The 9,375-nt window shown below is 37.2% G+C and overlaps 1 protein-coding gene and 1 pseudogene across 1 annotated transcript in view; both read right to left on the bottom strand.

Moving 5' to 3' along the window:
• FBXO28 (F-box protein 28) overlaps positions 1-9,375 on the bottom strand; it is an 84,349-nt gene that overhangs the window by 71,682 nt on the left and 3,292 nt on the right. The gene's annotated exons all lie outside the window — the stretch shown is intronic.
• On the bottom strand, positions 3,589-9,142 carry LOC123244528 (annotated as a pseudogene).

Genomic DNA, 9,375 nt, shown 5'->3' with positions numbered 1-9,375 from the left:
TATATATATATATATATATATATATATATATATATTTCCAACTTCTAAATGTAGAAACCCCTCCATTTTCATGCACTATGTAATCTCTACAAAATTTTCATGCACTATGTAATCTCTACAAACTGTTTGCACTGCACTGGCCTTTCTGGCAAAACTGGATAAGTAAGCTGTTTTTAAGTTTTTTTAAAACTTCTAAATCTCATTAAAAATGTTTTTTAAACCCTTACCTTCCACCTTAGAATCAATACTGTGTATTGGTTCCAAGGAAGAAGAGCAGTAAGGGTTAGGCAATGGGGGTTAAGTGACTTGCCCAGGGTCACACAGCTGAGAAGTGTCTGAGGCCAGATTTGATCCCAGGAACTCCTGTCTCTAGGCCTGGCTCTCAATCTACTGAGTCACCCAGCTGCCCCCTCATTTTAAATTTTTTATAATTTTTTTCATTAAAAAATGGTAGTCTTTTTTGAATTACTCAATTCTGAAAAGATCTTATCATATCATAGAATATTAATTTCAGGTATTTTTCTTTACATAATTAAGAAGTTATTATCATATTCATAATAAGGGCCTGGAGGGCCCTTAAAAATCATCTGGCCCATCCTTTAATTTTTATAGATAATAAAAATAATACATCTATATACAGCTTTAAGGTTTGAAAAGTTCTTTCCTCTCAAAAACAATGCAAGAAAGGTAGTGCAAGTATTACCATCTCAATTTCATGGATGAAATCTTGTCTGTTTCCTACTTTAATGCTTTTCTACTTTGTGATCTGTTCCTATGCAGATAAAAACAATTATCTTCATTACTTTCTACTAACAATAATAGCTAATATTTATATGGCACTTTCAGGGTTTCAAAGCACTTTATGCTGATATAATCTCATTTGTTTGTGATTCTCACAACACTGAAATAGGGAGAATTATCTTCACTTACTTTTCACAAGGAAACTTAAGACCAGAGGGTTAAGTAACTAGTCAAGCAAGAGTACACAGGCAGGTTGACTTCCAAGCAGGATTCACATGCAAGGATCTCTAAACTCCAGGCTAACCAAATCTCTCCTGACATGACAAATTTTCACTGTACTCCTTGCAGCCTTAGATAATAAGAGTTCCTTAGATATGAAAAAAATAATCGTCTCTTGCCTCTGCAGGAACTTTTGGGGTGTGCCTAGTAAAGCATAATTTTTCCAAGATAATCTAAGGATGCTGGTACATCCCAAAGATCACCAATGCCAGGCAGAAGCCAAATATTTCCATAGCATTTCCTAAAATAGGAAAAGTTTTAGGAGCACATGCTTACTGTCCACTCTTCCTCCCATTCTGGAAGCAGATCAAACAATCTCATTTTGATTTTTGTCTGAGCAAAACACTTCAGAAATAAATCTGTATCCCTAAATTTCCATAATACACTTTAAAACTAAGTAGAATTTATCTTTGAGATTATTTCTTCCTCTGGATTACCTGTGTTTATGGTTCTCTTTGGTATAGAGAAAAGAAAATTAACTACAATAACAATAGTTTGAAGATAATGAACAGGTATCTATAGTTACAATTTGTTATATCTGAACTACTTCTATTACCTAATCATTTTTCTTTCTAGAACAACCAGGTTGGTCAAATACAATATTGGGGGGTGGGCAGGCAGAGAAAGAAACTAGAACTTTTTATCTAGCCTAGGCTGGATGAGCAATGGACACTCACAGGGACCCCAGAAAAGCTTGCTCTTTTTCTAATTCACTCCTTCTTTGGCGGCCTTGTGGTCTTCTACTCCCCTGGATTCACTATATTGGTGCTGGATGTGAGAATACCTAATCAGTTTCTGTAGTTCAAAACCACCAATTCAAGAAATCCACCAGCCTCAGCCTCCTCCACTATTGAGGATTATAAGTATGTGCCACAAAGCCTAACCAACAGTCCTTTTTATTTTTAAAGTATTTTACTGATTAAGACAGTTTGCTTATGGTGAAACTGAAAATCTTTATGGAAGACTATTAATTCCTAACTGGAGGAAAATTAAACATCTCTCAAATTTTCTTTTCATCCCATAAAATTTTAAGACAAAAATTTAAATTTCAAATTGGCTTATCAATCTAATCATAAGACTATCAAAATATTTCAGGTGACAACTGCTATTTACCCACTTCTAACAAAAAAATGACTATGTAAGATTAGCCCACCAGAGAATTTTTGAGCACAAACTCCTGTGTAAGATTTTTTTTTCACCTTAGGAGACCATCTTTTTAGTCAGCTCATTCTTCAATAGGAGAAACTGGACAGAAATCTACTCATTACCAATGCCTAGTCATTTAGAAGGTCCACCAGGAACAGATTCCTCAATGCCATCTGTGCTCAAAACTTTTCTTTTTCTTTTTCTAGCTGTCTTAAACTACCAGCAATTACAGGTGCCTGCCAAAAACAAATGATTCTGAAAAGCCAACTTTCAGGCTTTTTAGCCATGTGACATATGTTAATAATAGTAATTTTTAAATCAATATAACAAGATACCGCTTAAGTTGTTTCATGTGTATTGCCTTACTTTGCACATAGTAACTTCTAAACAACAATATTCTTTTAATTATTGGGAATGACTCAAAGCTGCTCATTTAATCACTTTATAAATGACCAGAATTTTAAGAATACTGAAATAGTCACAATCAGGCTTATTCCTCACACATTTTTACTTTTATACAAACATAGGTATGCTTATCAAATAAAACTATCCATTAATATTATACATAAGCACAACATGGAGAAGAATGTCTGCTGAGCATGTATAAAAATGCTATTAATAAGACCCTTCACTTAAGTTCTACTAAGATACCTTATTGTTGTATGCAGGTGGTCCTGGGTTCTCAAAGGAGCATCAACTCTGGATCTTATCAAGATGGAAAGGTTTCAATGCACGGAATGTGGCAAAAACCAATTTCTAAAGATTCTCAGCTACTGACCCAAATTTACAAGTAAGAGGCAAAAAGTCTAAACTTCAAAACTGGTCAAATTCTTCTACTGCATAAATATACTTGAATAATATCTTCACTTCAGAATTAAACTTCTTAAAGGTAATCATTGAAAAGTGGGTCTGATCTAATTAAGCTTATTCAACCTCAAAAGGAAGAATATAGTCAGTTCTCAACTACCAGAGTTACACACACACACACACACACACACACACACACACACACACACACACACACAATCTACTAATCCATATAGTCACTTAACTGGATTTTAGACTACCAACAGTTCAAGATTGTCTTTCTAAGTCAAATATAAATTATCTTTGAATTCCTGAATGCTTTGATCTATATGATCTATATCTCATCATTTCTCTGTAATCAAAACAAAACAAAATACATAAAAAATATTCAGGTCTAGAAGAAATTCTCTAAAGTACATTTTTTGGGGGGCAGGGTTTCCTATTTTTATTACATTAAAAAATATAGCCAGGACATGGGCAGGTTGATTTAGGGGAAAGAAGGAAGAAAGAATTAGGAATACAAGATGGGTAAGATGGAGACAGGGAAGAAAGCAGAGAGTTGAGGCCAGTAAGGACAAAGGGCAAAAGAGGGATCTCTGAGAACCAGTCATTCTTTTACTTTATTATGATCTTCTGGCAAAAAGCCCGGAGCCCATGTCCTAGGAGGAGCTCAGGAGGGATGGGCTATGACACAGGGCAAAAGCAGGAGGTAGAAATCCATGAGCTGTGATAAACTTCTTGTAGGCCTCCAGGATGATCTTGAAGGCACTAGCAGTAGCATGGGAAATAGCTATAAAAGGATTTCAGTTCAGGGCAAACATCACACACAGGGATCTTAGGGGTTTCCCCTAGGAAAATACTCCTCAAATGTTCTATCATCACTGAAGGTCATAAAAGTACATGAACATCAGGTAGGCAGTTTTACTGGCACCATTCCATAGTGAGGAACCACTGGAGACCAGAGGTATTGGCTCAAGCCTCTCTACATCCACATCTTTCTCCTTGGATTCTGGGCTGGTCAGCAGAGGCACTGTCATGGAGTAGTAAGTGATCACTGGCCTGGGCATTTGTGCTTCTTGAGAAGCAACTTTTTTCTTGTCTGCTTCTAATCACTTGTAGTTCTCAGAAATATAAGTCAAGCTCTTCTGTGATCTTGGCTTCCCTGAGGAGTTCCTCTTGTGGTCACTCATAGCATGGAACCTTTTGGTACCTTGACTGGCCCTGCCATTCCTGAATCAGAAGGCATGTCTGGTGAGTGTACTCAGCAGTAGCCTGGCACACTGACTTCTGGTGGTCAAATCTGTCATCCTGCAGTTCCAGGGGAAGTGGTGTCTTCTCCTCCCATGCTTTCTGGGAGCTGTCATTTGGGGTGCTTCCTTTTCATGTACTTTAGGTTCCTTATAGGCTTTGGTGGCTATATGATGCTTTCTTCTTGATTCATCTCCATCCCCATCACTTGCTGACTCATCTTCTTCATCAGTGTCAAAATAAGAGTCAACTTCCATTTTCTGTCTCTGACTGATCTCCCTGATATTCATCATCACCAGATTCCTCAGTGAATTCCCCATAAGTGGTCTGGTAGAACTCATCTTTGTTCTCTGTCTCCAAGAGCATAGACAATCAATTCCCTGCAACTCATCCCTCCTTCCATCCCAGGTATCACCTGTGACAGCTCAGGGCTCTATAGAACATTTCTAAGAAAAAAGACATTTCCACATTTGCTATTTTCTTAAGCGGGTCAAAGCACGGTGTATTTGGAAACAATATTATAGATTCAAAACTAGTTTCCATCTTTTCTATGGCCATGGGTTGTGTATCCTAACCTCAGCCAATTGTTTCAAAAATGGATGATCAACTGCTTGTCAAGAATCCTGTTCAGTTCTATGTTGGCCTACATTGCTTCTAAGGTCACTTTTAATGAAGAGATTCCATGTAGCCCTCATGGCTCCATTCTGTCCCTCATGCTAGGAAAATAGCTAAATATGGAGCAGCACAAAATCTCTTAACTATATTAGAAAAGTAATTCAAAGTACACATCCTACTGATAATGGATTATCAAAAAAATCTCTGTGTAAGGCAAATAACATTAAATGCATTAAGGGGAAGGGGGCGAGAAATACAATTTAAAAGAATGTTATATGGAACACTGAATAAATCTGTATTTCTATACAACAAAGCAAAGAATATAACAATAAAACCGTTCTATAGCCAAGATTTCCAAGGACTAAGTACACTTAATGAAGCAACATCCAGTAACACCAATAAACATTTATTTAGTGTTTACTATGTACAGAATACTGAACGAGGGAAGGTAAAAAGAGCAAATAAAGCAGTGTGGTATTCATACCTTAGTAGAGTACTAAACATTAACAAGTGATTGCAATATAAATATCATCTCAAGTGAGATCATGTGCCTGGAACAATGTAGGTGCACATGATAGTACAGTAGATGGCACATACTAAGCACTTAATAAATACTTGTTCTCCCATCCCTTACAAAATGATTCTTGCAAGTAATACAAGAGAGGTTTAATCAAGTGCTATTTGAGATGTAAAGGGAGGAAAAATGAGAAATGAGAAAAGGTAGTCTAGCTAAGTCTAAAAGGAAGGTTCAGATTTCAAAGAGAATCAGGGGAGGGCATTTTAGGCAAAATATTAGCATAGATAGGGAAAGACACATGGATGGGGGACAGTGAGTACTCCAATTTGGCATACTTGAATAAAACAGTATGAGATAAGACTCAGAAGGTATCATGGAAGGCTATAATTGACAATTTAAACATTTTGGAATTTGTTTAATATGCAGCAGGGAGCCAATTAATGAACTGTTTTCAGGAGGAGTGATGTGATCAGCAACATACATAAGGAAAATTAATCTGACAAAATATGTTGGGGGAGTAGAACTGTGAAGCTTAGACTGTGACTGAGGTGTTAAGTAATGAGGGCCAGTACTGGGGTGTTGGAAATGGTAATACTGATGAGAAGGCCTTGAAATGTAGAGAAAAAAAATCAACATAACTTGAAAAATGACTGGAGGTCCTTCTAAAGAGGAAGATAAAATCAACAATTATAACAAAGTTTCAAATACAGGCAACAGTATTAATGGTTTTGTCACTGACAGAAAAAGTCAAGTAAGAAAAAAACAAGTTTTTGGAGAAACATATATTTAGTTTTGGCCACTGGGGATTTTTGAGTTACTAACAGCACATTACATGGTGATCTTCTATAGACAAGTTTTGAGACATGGATATGAAGTTCAGAAATCAGGGCTAGAGAGACCTAGAAAGCAATGAGACCTAGTAGGAAATATAGATAAAGGAAGAAGACTTAGTATAAAACTCTGGGGAACAACAAGATTAAAGGGACAGAGAAGAGTTTATGGAGACAAATTGTTTACAAAAAGAGTAGGAGGGTCAGGAAGAGTAAAATGTCCCAAAATCCAAGGGAAAAAGAAAATATCTGGCTAGATGGCTGGTTAATAGTCAAAATTTACAGAAAGGGCAAAGTGATAAGGGATGAAAAAGAAAGGAAAAATACTTTTAGATTTAGCAATGAGCAGGTGATTGTTGAAAGAATGGTTTTAGTATTTGAATAGTGGTGGTGGGGGAGCAAGAAAGTATACTTTCCCCAAGAAGTTTGGTACTGAAAGGGAAGAAGAGTGATAGGACGGTAGCTTGATAGGCTGGAAATTAAAAGTTAATGCTTTTTTGGATTGGAGAATCATGAATATATTATAGTTGATAGGAAACCAGAAAGGGAGAGATTGGAACAATTGTGAGAAAGCATGATTATTAAGGCAAGGCTCTAGAAGAGGGGAGAACAAGCACACAAATGGAGAAGTTTACAACAAAATTCCAATATAACTAAAGAGCCTGACAATTCTTGGGTTTCATAGTATAAATAGTCAAATCTATGGTATGGAAAAACAATGAAAGACTGTTATTTGTTAAATTACAAAAATCAGACAAAAACCTCATTTTAGCAATTTTATCCTCTTCAATCAGATCTTCTGAAAGACATGAACATTAATAATAATTTGAATGTGGCCCTTGTTACCTCTGTCTGCCTACTAATTAGGGTGCTAACTGTAGTAAAAATTTCCAAAAACTCGAATAAGGAGGAGAAAGGGGCCATAATTACTCCAAAAAAAAAAAAAAAAAAAAAAAAAAAAGAGAGAGACTGGCTTTTAAACAGAGAAAACAATAATTCTAAGGAAGCTATTCAAAACAGGCAAAATATGACATAGTTTAAATTGTCAGAGTTAATGCCTCTTAAAAAACTCTAATTTACAATACAAGGAAAATTATGGACCAGCATACCTACTGAATTTTTGTTTTCCTGCAATCTAAACTCATCATATAGTTACTTTAACTGAAAAGACAAATAAAGCCTAGCACCACTAAGTGTATTTTCCTGCCAATTTCCACAAAAAGAAAGAGATAATAATCAAGGTAGTACTGACATCTACTGGCAAGAGAAAAACTACTTTTGAAAATTGGGATCATGGCACTAAACCAAAGGCCTATCTATACATACCTAAAGATATACCTCAACTTCCCCATAAAAGATACATCAAACAACTTGAGCACTGTTATATTTTACATATAAAAATAAGCATGTATGCTAGGAAGATCAGAACCCCCATCTCCTCAAAACTTTTGCAGATAGATGCAAAATTGATCACAGTATTTTAAGGGATTGGGGGTGGTGGAACAGGGAGAGAATGCTTTCATGCAGACCAGTATATTAATGTCTGAAATAAATATTAAACTTGCCAATTAAAAAAGCATGAATCTGTAGATTTTATATCAGAGTGCTTACTTCCAGTGATTGTGAGATGTTTTAATATTAACCTCAAGACAAACTATTTTCCCCCTATAAAGATGTATTAAAATTATTCTAAACTTTAAAAATTCTTCCCCTTCACACATATACAAATCTGAAAACTGAAAGCAAAACAAATTTCCAAAATCACCAGCCAAAAATAGTTATGCCCATTACTGGAAATCACAAATGTATATTGTGACTCAGGCAAGAATTCCCATTTTTGGGGAAAAAAATAAGAAATATTTAAATATCAAACACTTAAAAATGAAATTTACTTGAAATACAGAATGAACCTATTTTTAAAATTATTCTTCAGTTGAAATCTTGTATAAAGCAAAGACTGACACAGCTTGATAATTATGCTATCTAGAAAGCTGGCTTATCATTTCAGATCAGTATTTTGGCTGTCACTTCATGGGCTTTCTCCCTCAAATTGGTATGAGTTCCATAAGGACAAAATAGTAAATTCTAAATATCCATATACAACTTAACCTATTCTCTCTGCAAAAGAGAAAGCGCTATAGCACACTCAAGTGTGATGTCTTTGTCCTCTTGAAAATAGACTGCAGCTTTTAGCTTCTACTCATGTGGTTTTTTTAAACCACACATCAAAATGCCCACCTTCTTTAATCTTCTCTTTACCCCATGCAAAGAGAAAATCACTGAAAAGAAGCAAAACATGAGTGAACTGAATCATTTGTCAAACCTTGAGCCAAGCCCCTTTGGTGAAGTCAAGTTCCAATGACAGATTCTATTTATGAAACTCATGGAGGAAGCTAGACACAATCATGGAATAGAAAAGATTCTAAAACCAGAAGGGCAGAAGTAAATTACTGTAGTTAAAAGAAATCTCAAAGGAAAGTAAGATAAGACAAGTTGGGCGAGAGTAAAGCTTCAAGGGTGACAGCATATGTCTGAAAACCTATTTTCCAGGGATGTTTTTTATGGGTCATCGAGGGCACTGGTTGTTGGGGTGAGAAAAAGAACGCAAGTGTCTCAGAGTCGGGTCTTGAACCCATTTTTAGGGAATGACAGAGGCGGTTTAACCCCCTCTCACTAGAGTATGGGGATGAAGAAGAGCTGGGGTGGGGAACAATACCTCACATCATAGCAACAAGAAGCCGGCTAATCCCGGTATCTCTTTTTAACGAAAGATCTTAGAAAAGGGGGGATGAAAATGAGGGGAACAATCTTTAAGCCTCGACTCCAAAGCCATGGTGGGAACTGGACTGCAGGAGTGTGGGGTGCGGAAGGCTATGTCTCCCCTTGGCGATGCTCCTACTATAGGCTGGGTTAGGGGGTGTCCCTGAAGCCCAGAGGACGCCCCGGAGGTGCTAGCCATCTCCCCAGGTGGGGTTGAGTCGGGAGTCAGCTACTGGGGTCGGGGAGCCTGACACGCCCCTCCCTCCCCTCTCTCGGTGGTTGGACGCTGGGCCGGGGGTGTGTGGAGAGTTGGAGTCCCTCCCCCCACTGCCTGCACAGCGGAGACGAGGCGGGGGTGGGGGGGTAGGGAAGCGAGGAGGAGAGCCTGGGGAGGTTGGGGGCCTGGGGGGAGGGGAGAGCCTCACCAGGCGG

This window comes from Gracilinanus agilis, chromosome 4 (genome assembly GCF_016433145.1).
Source record: "Gracilinanus agilis isolate LMUSP501 chromosome 4, AgileGrace, whole genome shotgun sequence".
NCBI lineage: Eukaryota > Metazoa > Chordata > Mammalia > Didelphimorphia > Didelphidae > Gracilinanus > Gracilinanus agilis.
The sequence above is the reverse complement of the archived record's forward strand: the minus strand, read 5'-3'. Positions and strand labels throughout refer to the sequence as shown.